Source organism: Urocitellus parryii, chromosome X (genome assembly GCF_045843805.1).
Source record: "Urocitellus parryii isolate mUroPar1 chromosome X, mUroPar1.hap1, whole genome shotgun sequence".
Classification (NCBI taxonomy): domain Eukaryota; kingdom Metazoa; phylum Chordata; class Mammalia; order Rodentia; family Sciuridae; genus Urocitellus; species Urocitellus parryii.
In genome coordinates this window covers 20,386,996-20,402,517 of record NC_135547.1, presented here as the reverse complement: position 1 = coordinate 20,402,517, position 15,522 = coordinate 20,386,996, and the positions used below count along the sequence as shown (strand labels likewise).

The following is a 15,522-nucleotide window of genomic DNA, read 5'->3' as shown; positions in this document are numbered from 1 at the left end:
AAATTGTCAGTTCAAACAAAAGACACACTCATTAGAGAGCAATAGCATAATTTAGATCCTCCACAATTTAGAATTTATATTAATATGTGTGACACAATCCAAAAATCAACCAATATAGAGAATAACAGAAAAATGTTATACATTCTCAATACAAAAGAAAATCGACTGAGACATATCGCTAGCTGACACAAATGGCACAACTGGCAGAATGTATTTAAAGTATTTTTCTTACTATTCTCAATGAAGGATGGGGGAAGGACTTGAAATGAATGAAAAGGCAGAAAGTCCCAGGAAAAAAAATAAACCAAAAAAAAAAGTTAAAATGGAATTACAGAACTGAAATACAATATCTGAAATTAAATTTATTGTATGTACTTGAAGGCAGAATGGAGATGATGGATGAAAGTCAAATTGAAATTGAAGATTCACCAGTGTGAAGAACACAGAGAAAAAATAATTCAGATAAAAATTAATAAAGTTTCAGTGACCCATTAGAGAATATCCAACAGTTCTGATATAATAAAAAAACAGAAAATTAAAGAGATAAATATTTGAAGATAAAATGGCTAAAATTGTTTTAAATTTAAACAAAGGCATAAATTTGCAGATGCAGTGTGTCTGAAATCATCAAGTATAGTAAGCACAAAAAAAATATAATCAAATTTTTGTCATCCAAAGATAAAGCAAATATAAAAATCAGTAGAGGAAAAGCAACATTATATATACATATTAAAAAGGGAAAATAATTAATGGTCAAATTCTCATCAGAAAAATGGAGAGACTAAAATAGAGCAAAACAATACCTTTAAAGTGCTGAAATAATAAAACAAATCATCACTCCAGCCTTCTGTATCCAGTGAAAATATTCTTTGAGAATGAAAGCATTTTCAAATAAAAGAAACTGAGGTGACAAAATTTGTCACCTGTAGAACTACACTAAAAGAAATGATAAGTAAGTTCTTTAGGTCAAAGGGAAATTTTGACAGAAGGAAAATGAGATTCTCAGAATGGAGTAAAAAGTTCTGGAAATTATAAATATTTGAGTAAATATTAAACCTTTTTTGCTCTTTTCATCTTCATTTCATTATAACTCACGTGTTTGCAAAAGTAAAAAGTATGGCATTGTCTATAGGACTTTTATCATATGAAGATGTAATACATGTAATAATAATAGTACAAAGCAGGGCTAGGCAAACTTCATGTATAAAGGACCAGATGAGAAATTAAGAACTATTTTAGATTTTGCAAGTCATATGGTATCACTGTCACATCATCTCACTTTTTTAATTGTATATTTTATTTATTTATTTATTGGTACCAGAGAATGAACTCAGGGACACTCAACTACTGAGCCACATCCCAGCCCTATTTTGTACTTTTTATTTAGAGACAGGGTCTCACTGAGTTGGGTCTTACTGAGTTGCTTAGCACCTCGCTTATGCTGAGTCTGGCTTTGAATTTATGATCCTCCTACCTCAGCCGCCCCGCCCCCCAGCTGCTGAAATTACGCCATCACATCCAGCTTTTTTTTTTTTCTTTTTTGAGACAGAGTCTTGCTAAGTTGGTGAAGCTGGCCTTGAACTTTCGATCTTTTTACCTCAGCCTCTCTAGTCATTGAGATTCTGAACATGTGTAAAGAAATGTGTAAACTGCTGGGGACAGCTCAAAATATAAAACATAAAGATTTGGGCATGTGGCTCAGTGGTGAAACACCCTTGGGTAAAATCCCCAGCACCAAAAATAAATAAATAAATAGACAAATAAATAAGTAAATAAATAAATCAGGTATCATTTAAAAATGTGTAAACACTCTGACTTGAGGACCATACAAATGCAAGCTGCAGGACAGATTTGATCCATGGGCTACAGTTTGCCAAACCCTGGCAGATACTCATATAGAAAAACAAAATAAGCCTCTACTCTTACCTTACACCTTGCTCAAAAATTAATTGAAAATGGATCATAAAGTAAAGTAAATGCTAAAACAATAAAATTTCTCAGAGAAAATATAGGGAAATATCTTCATGACATTGGCAATGACAAAGATTTCCTGAACAGAACCCAAAAAATGAACTAAGAATTTAAAAATGGATAAACTAAAATTCATCAAAATTAAAAACTTTTGCTCTTCAAAAACATCATTCAGGAAATGAAAAGGCAAATATCAGACTGGGAGAAAATATTCACAATGTTTATATTTGATAAAATTTTCTATTTGGGATATTTAAAGAGCTAAAACTCAGTAACAAAAGACAATATAATTAATACAGGGGAAAGAATGGAGCATACAATGGAATGAATCTGAAATAATTTTCCTATGTACTTATATGAATACACCATAGTGAATCCCACCATCATGTACTTCCTTAGGATGTACATTCTTAGGAATGGGGTCAAAACTAGAATAAGATATATTCTATGCTTGCATAATTATATCAAAATTAATTCTGTCATGTAAAACTAAAAAGAACCAATAAGAAGTGTATAAAAATGAATGGAAGGCTGGGATTGTGGCTCAGCGGTAGAGCACTAGCAGGACCCAGGTTCAGTCCTCAGCACCACATAAAAAAAATAAATAATAATAAAGGCATTGTGTTGTGTCCATCTACACCTAAAAGATAAATATTTTAAAAAGAATGGAGCATATACTTCATTCAGGAAAATATATGAATTGCCATTATTTGTCATCAAGGAATTGAAAATTAAAATCACAAGATGATATGGTGAAAATGGAAACTCTGCTAATTTTACAACTTTTCTCTGAATCTAAATTTATATCAAAATAGCTTTTAAAAAATGAGTCTACCATACATCTACCAGAATGGCTAAAATTTTAAAGGCAAACTGTACCAAATACTGGCAAGGATGTAGAGCAACTTGATCTTAACTCTCATATATTGTTGGTGGGCATGTAAAATGGTAGGAACATGTATATTCAGGAAGCAGAAGTGGGAGGATTGCTTGAGCCTAGGATTTCGAAACAACCCTGAGCACAATAGTGAGAACTGTCACAAGAAGAACAACAAAAGACAACAAACAACTTCTGAAAACATCTTAAGAATCAAAACTATATGAACCAGCCACTACACTTTTAGGTATTCAATCAAAAGAACTGAAAACATATAACCACAAAATGATTTGTACTTGAATGCTCACAGTAGTGGGTATTCAAAATAGCCCCCAATTTACAAAGAGCCTAAAGTCCATCAATAAGAGGATAGTTAAACAAAGTGTGACATATCCATGCGATGGGATATTACTTAGACATAAGAAACAATAAATGACTAATACATGCAACAACATGTATAAATCTCCAAAGTTTTATGTTAAGCCAGGCACTATGGTGCACACCTGTGATCCCAGTGGTTTGGGAGGCTGAGACAGGAGGATTTTGAATTCAAAAGCCAGCCTCAAAAATGGTGAGGCTCTAAGCAACTCAGTGAGACCCTGTCTCTAAATAAAATTCAAAATAGGGATAGGAATGTGACTCAGTGGCTGAGTACCCCTGAGTTCAATCCCTAGTACCAAATTTTTATAAAAAAGTGTTATGATAAGTAAGTTAAGTAAGTAAAAGAAGCTAGATGCAAAAATATGTATATAGTCATTGGAAGTAGTTGCAACTTCATGCATAGGAAGTTCAAGAACTGGCAAGATCAGTGTGGGAAAATATAAACAGAACAGTAGATGTTGTTGGAAGTAGGGATTGGCAGGGGATATAATAGAATCCTTGGGTATTGTAGAGATATTGTATATTTTACTGAAGTTGTGGTTGCATAGGTGTGCATGTGTGTATATATACATATATAAATTCATATTTTATACTTTCTTTTATCATATATAAATTTCACTTCAATATTTGAAAAAAAGAAAATCTAAGTCTCAGAGAGGCAAAATGTATTGCCCAAAGTTGTGTTTCAAGTTCATGCAGTTACAGTGAGACCTAGATCCCCCTGGTGCAACAAACACCTCTAACATGTGGTGAACAATAAAAATAATAAAAATGAACAAGTCCATACTCCTGGTACTTCAAGTCCAATGTTAAATGTACAAAATACCAACCCACCATATCTTCCAGTTTTCCTTCTCTCTTTAAGTGCAGATCTCAGATGTGTTTCCAACTCATAACAGATAGGAAGCCTTTCACAGAACTTCTCAATTTGGCTCTCTAACTTATCCAGACCACATCCTCAGTGGCAAGAATTGTAAATGCATTGCAACTCCTTTGTTGAATTTATAAAATTTGAGGAAAAAGCCAAATAGGGAATTTTCAACCTTTTTTTTAATCAGCATATAAATTTATTTAAATTCAAAATAATATGGTTATTTTTAGAATAATGTGATATTTCTAAAGCAAATATCATCATTGGCTCTGAAACAGTCTAAAGATATCATTCTTTGAAGTCAAAAATATGTAATAAGAATGTATACAGAAGCAAAGAAATATAGAAATAAATCTGTGGAGTACTAGGAGTTGTGACAAGAGGAGAACACTGAGACATTGTAACAGAGTCCGAATTATAAAACAAGCAGCAACAAGTCCTCTGGCTTTATCAACTCCCTGGAAAATAAATCTGTAACCTCAGGAATGCAAGATACCAGCTCGTGGTTAACAGGACAAACTTCCTGAGGAACACAGGTAGTAGTTCACTATACTTCCTTTCTCTAACTCCTTTCCTCACAGCAATTTCTTTTCTTTCCTTTAAAATGGGTTTCATCCTATTAACAAAACATTTGGCAATATTTTATTTTATTTGCTAAGTAAATTTCCTGTTCAAAGTATTCAACGATTTAGTAGAAGATACTCAAAGATCAAACTTTTTTAAAAAGGTTAATTCAGCTAGTTAGCGGAAACCATCAGTGGCCAGCAGAAAAAAAAAAATGTTTTCCCCCCAATAATATGTTTGCTAAATAGACAAAAAGAATAAGCAGTTAAAAATGGGTGGAAAATCCTAGGGAGTACTTAACACAGATAATCAAAAGAGACTGATGACCTTTGATTAAACCCATTTACTTGTGGAGTGAGCTAGGAGGTGGCTCCAAGATAGTCTGGTTCCCAACAATGTCCACAGCCAAAGGGCATGTTCAGAAGTTCTCCTCCTCCCGTAGAAACTGGAACACAGATGAGAAGTCTTTTTTGGAATAGCCCTTTGCACACATCATTCTGTAGATCTGATGGGCTAGACTGCCCAGAAGGATTGGGCTCTTTGTGCTGGTAGCAGAGTCTTGTGCCAATCCCAGATCCTTAGCCATGAGTGTTGTTCCAAATCCACCCTGATAGTTATTAGCGGAGGGAACTCCATCCATCATTCCAGGAACAGGATTATAAGTGTTGCTTGACCAACACCGTCCTGAACTCATATTTAGGATTTTAGCCAATAGTTTTGGGTCAAGCCCTAACCTGATTCCAAGATTCATAGCTTCAGTGGTTCCAATCATACTAATAGCTAACAGCATGTTGTTGCAGATCTTTGCAGCCTGCCCGGTCCCAACAGCTCCACAATACACCACATTGGAGCCCATGCACCCCAGCAACTCTTGGGCAGCAGCAAATTCCTCTTCGACTCCTCCTACCATAAACGTTAGGTTCCCAGACCCAGCAGCTCCCACACCACCAGAAACAGGGGCATCCATGAAAACTGCTCCCATTTTCTCAACTTCTTTGGCCAATTCTTTTGAAACTGAAGGATCAATAGTACTGGAATCTATTAATAATGAGCCTTTCTTCACTTTTTTTAGAATTCCGTTTGTTCCAGAATAAGCTTCTACAGCATTGATACTGGTAGGCAGCATTGTAATAATCCTGTCAGCCTTTTCAGCTACATCTGCTGGGGAAGACACTACCTGTTCACCTGCCTCTTGAAACTCTTTGCATGCATCAGGGAATACATCATAAATAATGAGCGGATAACCATGTTTCATGAGGTTTTTTGCCATTGGATTCCCCATGTTGCCCAGTCCAATGAATCCAACTGGAGTCTTAGAAGCCATTGACCTAGAACACACCGCTGCAAGGCTGGCTGCTGCCAGCCGCTGCCTGTAGCTCCAGTACCGGAGGCCGGGGCTGGCTCCTGGGAGCCGCAAGGAAGCTGCCATGCTGCCCCCGCCCCGCCTCCCCGCGGTGACCTCCACTCCCAGCTAGCCCACAGACTAATTGCCAACCTTTTGCTGGAAAAGTAAAACAGTAGGCACTAGATGGTGTACCTAAATGCTTGTCCTGTCATATATGACATAACTAAAGACTGTTTTCATATGCTTTACTTTAATGATCAAGGATTTTTGGCATTTCAAATTGCTACTGCCCAAGCATTCCCTGTTAGAACTGTAGTCCAAGAAGCTGCAGGAGTCCTGAAGAACTACACTGCAGCACCCCCACATGACACACACACATAAATACCTCTAATCCTAGAATACTTCAACTCTACGGAATGATTGATGGTATACACTCAGGTTTACCTCAAACTTCATAAAGTGCTTACATGCACACTTGCCACTTCAGCTACATCCTCTTGGCTTATGAATCATTGAAGAATCTTCTTATTAATAATAGCTATGATCATTTACTGAACATTTGAATAAGGCACTGCTGTGCATTATTTTATTGTATTCTCCAAACAACCCTATTTTATACATTTTCCCATTATAACATCGATTTTCCAGATGAAAAACTGAAATACAGAGAAGTTCCAGTTCACAAAATTAGCAAGCAGCAGTTCTGATTCCAACTGAAAATTGTGTCACAGCAAAGCTCACTCAAATATTAAGCTACTCTATTTTTTGATAATTTTTTATTTTATTTATTCTAATTTGTTAGATATGACAGCAGAATGCATTATAATTCATATTACACATATAGAACACAAGTTTTTATATCTCTGGTTGTACACAAAGTAAAGTCACACCATTCTAAGTTTTATCATGTCCAGAGATTGGGCTTACTTAGAAAAGGAGACTGAGCCATGATTGCAGGCCCTAACATTTTATAGTAAAAACACTATAAAATTTACCTTTCCATGACATTAGGAGCAAAAGAAGCATGTGATCACGCTTAGGAAATTATTTCAAGAAAAGAAAGGGAATGACTCACTAGGAGAACCTACTTATCAAAATATTTACCTGGATAGTTTGTAATCATAGTAGAGCAAACAAGGGAAATAATAATTTATTTCCCAGGGACTGTGTCCCTTGAGTATCCCAAAGACAAGAACTTCTTGGCAATTGAATTTATAGCCACTAAATATTTTCATTGTGATGCTTGTTTTCTTATTCAAGTATTGTAGTCCAGTTGGAAATATCTGGAACTGCAAGGAAAGCCTTGATGGGAATGTGGCATGACTTGCAAACGTGTTACAGAAAGCAAGTCCAGGATATGAGACTTGGTTTTTTCTTATACACCACACTGAGATGCCTCTGGGTTCAGCTCTTAAAAGTTGATGCTTAGCCTAGCACCGTAGTGTATGTCTGTAATCCCAGCAGCTTGAGGAGGCTGAGACAGGAGGATCGTGAGTTCAAAGCCAGCCTCAGCAAAAGTGAGGTGCTAAGCAACTCAGTGAGACCCTGTCTCCAAATAAAAATTACAAAATAGGGCTGAGGATGTGGCTCAGTGGTCGAGTGCCCCTGAATTCAATCCCCTGTACTAAAAAAAAATAAATAAATAAAAGTTGATGTTTTCCTTTCACATAGGCAGTAGAGCCATCACTTTTACAGGATAAGAAGAAATTTCTTTCAGTTTGTGCCACGATTATGAAGAGTTTTTTCCATATTTCTTGCAATAATAGAACACTATTCAAATTAACCTCATCCATTCAGGTATTTAACATCAATATATTCTCATTCAGAGATAAAAGGAGCTTTTCTATCTAGAGAGCTTCTGATTAACTGTTCTTATCTGGTCAAATTTCACTAGGCAGACCACAGGAAGTTGTAGATCCTAGCGCTGCCCGGATATTGGACTTTCTCCCACATCTCTGCCTGGGAACTGCCAGCTGAGTTATTGCTGTCGGAGAATTATGCAGTGTGTCTGGGCTTTGGGGTTATCTGATCAGCACAGGCATCAGTGAGTAAAGTTTATTTTTCCCCCAGCCAGCCAAAGAATTATAAACTCAGAATCATAGGTCTGTAATAACCTAAAAGGTCATCTTGTCTACCTTCCAGTCAATGCCTGCATCTTAAGCAGCACATTTAGGCTCCTATAATAATTGTAGAATAGAAATAAATTTGAGTGCTTACTGTATACCAGGGGTAATGTTTTATGTATAAGCTCATTTAATATTTATAACACAACTCTGAGTTAGAAATTATTTACAGATGACAAAACTAAAGTTCAGAGAGGTTACGTTCACTTGGAAGTTCACTTGAAAGTGGCAAGGCCAAGATTCAAACCCAGGTCTGTCTGCAGATCCCAGTGATATGCACCATATTGTTCCTCATAACTCAAATATCTGAGATAACTCCAACTTCTAATATTCCATCATTTTTTATGAAAGTTGACTCATACTTGACACACTGTCCATAGCAGTGTTGGATTCAGAACTTTTGATTAGCAATGTCTACCTTCTTGTTATTTCTCTTCCTTTCCCAACAACAACAGCAAACCTATTTTTATTTTTAGTATTAGTCCTTCATTCCATGGTAAGAAAAAATATTGGTTAGCTGAAACATAAATCTGGTCATAATACCATGAAATTCTAAGTTAAAAGCCTCCCTCAAAGATCACAGAGAAAATTTGGAACCAAAGAGATCTGTCATAGCTATTAATAAGTCAATCCCCAAAGTTTCATTGAGTTCAAATTTAGGTAGACTAAAGATCCCCTGGTCAAAATGCATCTTTGTTGCTCATGGGGTTCTACAATGGAGTAGCAAGGTTGTTGGGCTTATTTAAAGTTATCTCTGCAGAGCTCATCTCCCCCTTCTACCTGCTGGATGGTGACTTCTTCCAGGGCAGGTATTATGTCTTTCATTTATGTCTGTTTCCTCTAAAGTATCTATATGTTTATTAGTGTCCTTTTGTCCTTAATAATGTAATAAGAACTGGATAGACATGAAAAAAAGATAGTCTCTCAGTCTTGTGGTGAAAAAGAACTCTAAACCAATAGCTACAATTTAATAAAAAGTGCTCTAATAAAAGTATGCACAGAGTGCTGTTAGAACAGCAATTAGCACAGTAGCATGCACATGCAGGGGCTTTATATCCATTTGTTAATTTAATTTACTCTAAGAAAAGGGCTTAGCTTGGTAAGAAGTAGAGAATGAAACAGGCTTTGGGAGTAGAAGAGTGACATAGTCAAAACATAAGATTACTATGGCAAAAAAAAAAAGTCCAGAACAGATTAAAATGATAAAAAAAAAATTAGCTGGGAACTTATTGTAAAAGCCCATGCAAAAATTATTCAGGAGACATTAATAAGGAAAGTTATGACAGGGACAGAACAGAGACACCATATTGAAGAGACAGTGCATTACTAAAATCACCGAACTTTAGTGACTGAAGTGCAACACTCAAGGAAAGGGGAATGATGACTAAATTTCATGGCATAATTTATGGGAAAATTGGGGTGTCATTAGCAAACGTAGAAAAGAATCAATGACAGTTTTAAGTGGAATAGAATATTCACAAGTACATTTTAATTTTTAAATGTTTTAATTTCTAACAGTCTAGAGCTCAGGGAGCCAAATGGACATGTGAGTCTTAAGCTAAAGAAAGAAATCTGGTTTCTAGTTATAAGCTCTGAAAGCCATGAGTACAAAAAAAAAAAAAAGAATGAAGACATCTACAGAAAGAGTAAAGTCACAAAGATTAGTGAGTGATATATGGTGATCATTAGAATCTTTTTGCAATTTTCTAGTTCTCATCTACTTCCATATACATGACAGCATTGCCATATGATTGTTTGAACCAAATAAATGTTATTAAAATTGACTTATGTCATTTTCAGGCAGAAGCTTAAAGAGGAAGTATAGATTTTACTATGCTTCTTTTGTCTTGCCTTAGTAATCATTAAATCATGTGTCAAGTAGCTGGGGCTGGGGCTCAGCAGTAGAGCACTTGCCTGGTATGTGTGAGGCACTGGGTTCGATTCTCAGAACTGTATATAAATAAATAAAATAAAGCCCTATCAACAACTAAATTTTTTTTTAAATAAAGCATGTGTCAAAGAGAATCCCCATTCAATCTGGGTCCTTGGTGAGCAGAGCCCCATTGCTAATGGATATGTAGCTTGAGCAAAACATAAACCCATCTTGTTTCAACCTACTCAAAATGCAGGGGTTGTTTCTTACTATAGAGTAAGCTAGTTTATCATGAATGATACTGAAAATGTACAAATGCATGCATTTAGAGGATAGAAACCAAAGGAAGCTGACAAGGAAACTGAACTGGGATAGAGCAGAGAAGTTGCATTGAAGAGAATGCAGTGGTAAAAAATAAAATCACTGACCCTTAGTGATTTTACTAAAAATTATGGAACTTATAGTAAAAGAATATTCACAGAGGTGAGAGGTGAATCAAGAGAAAATGGATCTTAGAAGATAAAGGAAACATTTCAAGAAGTGATACTGGCAAGTAGTGAAATGAAATGAATCAAAAACTGAGAAAGAATATTGAATTTGGTCATTTAGTAATCTTTTTGGTCAGTAATTTTATTTCAGGTAAGTTCAGTTGTGTCATGGAAAGAGCAGAAATAAGTTGAGGAGTTAATAGAGGTATGGAAGTGAAGCTAATTAATGTGGGTAACCATATTTAAAACTTTGGTACAGTCTGTAGAGTTAGCTGATTTCATGTCTGTCCAGCAAGGAGAATTATCAGACTTATCAGATGTAACACATTGTTTTGTAATGCAGGAGGTTGGAATATAGGGCCTCACACATGGTAGGCAAGTGTTTTATCTCTAAACTATACCCCTAGCCCTAGACAGACATATTTGAAGACAATCATTGATATACTGTGATTTAAGAGTTCTTTGGACATACCTGTCTCTGAAATTTTAAGGGAATCCCTGACCATTTGTTATATCACAAAAAAATGCCTTGCATTTGTAAATAATTTAAATTTAATAAGCATGATCTGGCAAAGTGCGAGTCTTAGAAATCCAATGAGAAAATTCACATATTGTGACCAGGAGAGGAAAAGTATAAACTAATCCTTGATCTTTATTTTTGCTCTATGCTATAAAATGTTTTATCAGGTTTAATATTTTATAATGTCAGAGAACATAAGAAAGTGTGTCTTACTATCTCAAATGAGAAGAGTTATATACTATGATTAGATGTTGATAGTATGGGTCATCTTGAGTGTGTAGCAGATCCCTTCAGTGGGGAAAAATATCACAAATAGTTGTGTCTAGGGAAGAAAAAAGATATGCATCTCTGCAGTTAAATTTATTTTGACAGCTATATAATATTTCATTCTGGGAATACATTAGTGTTTATGTGTCTGCTCTCCATCAAAGGACATTTTATTTGTTTCAGGGTCTTGCTAATATAAACTGTGCTGTTATAAATTTGTTTGTTCGTGGTTTCTATAATAAGCATGCAATACCTTCTTCCACTGGGTTGCCAAGGAGTAGATTATTAACTATGTGAATTTTTGGTTTTCTAGAGGTTGGTCTGACCCTTTTCCAGAGTCATGGGATCAGTTGACACACACCCTTTAGTAAAGCATTAAAAAACTTTTGCTTAAGCAGTGCCCTGCCTCTCTTTAGAAAAACATGTTTCCTTCTCTCTTTCCATCACTCTTTGCTCACTTGTTTCTTCTGTTTTCCCCTAGTCTAACTCTAGTCTGTCTCTTTTTTCTACTGCCTTTTCTGTGCTCTTGTGTCTGTCTGTCTTTTCTTCCTTCCCATAATTATGACAGCATAGACTCTCATGGTTTTACACACTGAGCCTAATTCAGGTTTTGGTCTGATACAAGAGACCCTTCTACTCTATTGTTGAGTAGGCTGAAATCAAATGTGGCACCAGTGATTTCATTAATTCATGAAACTTGGGACTCCACCTCTTGGGTCCCCTTCTTCCTCCGGGAGAAGTCTTTTCTGCTGTCCTTTAATAAACTTCTAATTTCTACTCTGAAAAAAAAATTCATGAAACTTCCTATTCCATCATTGTTGAATAACTAGTTATCAACACAGAAAATTGGCCCTCCTACTCAGCTGAACTCTACCTTCTTCTAATTTTCTTGCAGTCATAATTCTACCTTCACATATCACACCAAAAATATTATTCTCTCCTATATCCCAACTTGATATTCATCTTCTTTTCTCTCTGCTTTATTCTTCTATACCTCATTGTCATCTCTCATTTTTATTATGTCAGTGATAACCTTCAACTAAAAATACAATATTAATTGTATGCTTAATATCTTCATTTTCATCAAGTAAATGAATAAATTGGCCTTAAGTTTTTAAAAATCCACACAAATGCATATATATATATATATATATATATATATATATATATATATATATATATATCAGCAGATGTATTTATTCAGAACACTGCATTTCTAGACATGGAAACAACATAGGTTAACATGTACTTTAAACTATTTCCAGAGAGGAGTAAATTTTATATAGAGAAGTGTTCATCTCCCTCTTTTAAAAAGAGAAGGACTTTTGGGGAGCGGTGGCGGCTATGGAAAAGGGAAATGTACTAAGCAAGGCCCAGCAGGAGCTCACGAGACCCATTTTGGAGATGACAAACTGGAAGACCTTGAAGAGGCAAATCCATTCTCCTTTAAAGAGTTTCTGAAAACCAAGAACCTTGGTCTGACGAAAGATGACACGACCAATAGCAGAATTTATCCAAAGGAAGCCTCAAGGCACTCATTGGGACTGGACCACAGCTCTCCCACCCCCCAGACTGTGGGGTATGGCCTGGAATATCAGCAGCCATTTTTTGAAGACCCCACAGGGGCTGGCGACATCGTGGGTGAGGAGGAGGAAGATGAAGACAGTGGGTGGAATGGGGCCTATTTACCATCTGCTGTGGAAAAGACTCACTCCTCCAGGGCCATGGCCAGCACATCACCCTGTGCAGGGAGTCCTAGTGCAGAGTTTACAGCTCACGTGGAGTCTCTGGGAGACAGACACCTGCGGACACTGCAGATAAGTTATGAAGCACTGAAAGATGAAAATTCTAAGCTAAGAAGAAAGCTGAATGAGGTTCAGAGCTTCTCTGAAACTCAAACAGAAATGGTAAGGACGCTTGAGTGGAAGCTAGAAGCAAAGATGATCAAGGAAGAGAGTGACTACCATGACCTGGAGTCAGTGGTCCAGCAGGTGGAGCAGAACCTGGAGCTGATGACGAAACGGGCTGTAAAGGCAAAAAATCACGTCATAAAGCTGAAACAGGAAATAAACTTGCTCCAGGCACAGGTCTCCAACTTCAAGCGCGAGAATGAAGCCCTGAGGTCAGGCCAGGGTGCCAGCCTGACGGTGGTAAAGCAAAACACTGACGTGACCTTACAGAATCTCCGTGTTGTCATGAACAGTGCACATGCCTCCATAAAGCAGCTGGTTTCTGGAGCTGAAACATTGAATTTTGTGGCTGAAATCCTTAAATCTATAGACAGAATTTCCGAAATTAAAGATGAGGAGGAGAAGTCTTAAGGACCTCTGGATGCTTCCAGCTCCGTGTGCCCTGATCAGCAGTGCTTCATCTGAATGTGCAATTGTGCCCCAAACTATGCAGTCTTCACTCAGAATATTTATCATGAGATACTAATTTCATGACCTAAAACAGTGTTATTGGCCACCTGCAATAAGAGCAGCTCTTGTCCATGAGTTGCTTTTGTGGTTTATGTGCAGTCCTCCTTAGTGAAATTCTCACTGTTTTATAGATTCAGTAACCTGTTGGAAGAAATTTTTATAAAATCCAGTGAGTTTTTAAATTACTAAATATGAAAACAAAAGTTCTGTAATAAGTGCTCTTCCATTTTCATCCCAGAACATTGATAAGTTCAGCTGATTATCTTGATTACGTAAGTAGAAAGAACACTAAGAACCACCCAGGAATGAGCAGCTTGAACAGGGACATGTGCCTTCTTGCTGTCACTCAGCGCCTATCAGCCTTCCTGGGGTGGTTTCTGTGGTCAGTGGCCCAAGTACAGAGGCACCACTTGGTGGACGCTGCTATTCCTCCTACAGGGACACAAGGTTGCAGACATTCCACACTGTGAAGGTGTCTAAACTTGGGCTTTGAGCCTTCAGCTTTGAAAAGCTATTTTGGCTAGTGATTTCGATATACATTTCAAAGTGTGTTTTGTACAGTGAAGCTTAGAGTTCGGTAGTCTAAAGTGTGTGCAGAGCTTCATTGGGTAGGCATGAGGTCTTTGGGCTCCTCATACCTGCTTTACTGTTTGAGAGGGAACAACAGGCACCCTGTGCCTTTTGGGCTGTTTTCCTGGAGATGCTATTTTTTACCTTCCTTTTCCCCTCTTTTCAAACCTACAGGTTTCCTGTTTAAATTAAAAAAAAAAAAAGGACTTTTAACTTTACAGTTAGGTAGAACATTTTAAAATCATCTTTTCTTTGCAAACAAAGCCATTAATATTTTTAAGTTACTTTTTACTCATATATGACCCCTGACAGATATGTGAGAGTTGTATTAGTTATCCTCAGAAGGTCAAAGCTTTAGATACATGTGCTTGAGAGATACTTGCATACCCATGTTTGTTGTAGCACAATTAACAAAATAGCCAAGTTATGGAATCAGCCTAGGTGTCCATCAACAGATGAAAAATGAAAAAAATGTGGTACATATACACAATGGAGTTTTATTCAGCCATAAAGAAAAATTAAATAATAGCATTTGCAGGAAAATGGATGGAACGGGAAAGTAACTAACAGATTCAGAAAGACAAGTGTCATGATGTTTTCCTCTCATTTGTGAAAGTTAGAGGAAAAAAACAAAAAAAAATGAGTCTCATGAAAGTAGAAGGGAAACCACTAGGATAGAGGTAGGGGAGCATGGGGAAAGAGAAGATAAGGGCAAGAGGACTTACTGAGAAGTGAAATTCATCAAACCATATTATATGTATGTACGAATATGCCACAGTAAACTCACTATTCTGTATAAATAATATGCACCAATAACCTTCATAAGATAATAATTATTCAGCTACATTATACACAGTTATGCTGGGCAAAGATTGTATGCAATTTTACAGGAAGCAATATCTGAAGATGATACAGAGCTGTTCTTGGCACATCGTTGGCTTCTCTTCATATTCAAATCCCTTAAGTTTCTTGATGTTGGTGACTAGACCTTTAGTTTCTATGGTATCTATTACCTGCTTGGGTCAAGGAGATTTTTTCCATAATTAGCCAATGATCAAGACCCGAAGTCTGACTGGAATCAAATTAATTTGTATTTTATTTTTGTTACCTAGGTAAAGACAGGGGAAATGTTTTGTTTAGGATTTGAGTTAGTTCACCTTGAGTATGATAGCATGTAACATCACCTGGCCACATAAATGCCTTGACAAGTGTGGAAATTCCTTTGGAGAACTGTGCTTCACCATTAAAACCC

The 15,522-nt window shown here is 36.5% G+C and overlaps 2 pseudogenes; one reads left to right on the top strand and one right to left on the bottom strand.

The window, feature by feature from the left end:
• Positions 1-4,509: 4,509 nt before the first annotated feature.
• Positions 4,510-6,093, bottom strand: LOC113200468 (3-hydroxyisobutyrate dehydrogenase, mitochondrial pseudogene; annotated as a pseudogene).
• Positions 6,094-8,834: 2,741 nt separating this feature from the next.
• On the top strand, positions 8,835-14,351 carry LOC113200461 (endosome-associated-trafficking regulator 1 pseudogene; annotated as a pseudogene).
• The last annotated feature ends 1,171 nt before the right edge of the window (positions 14,352-15,522 follow it).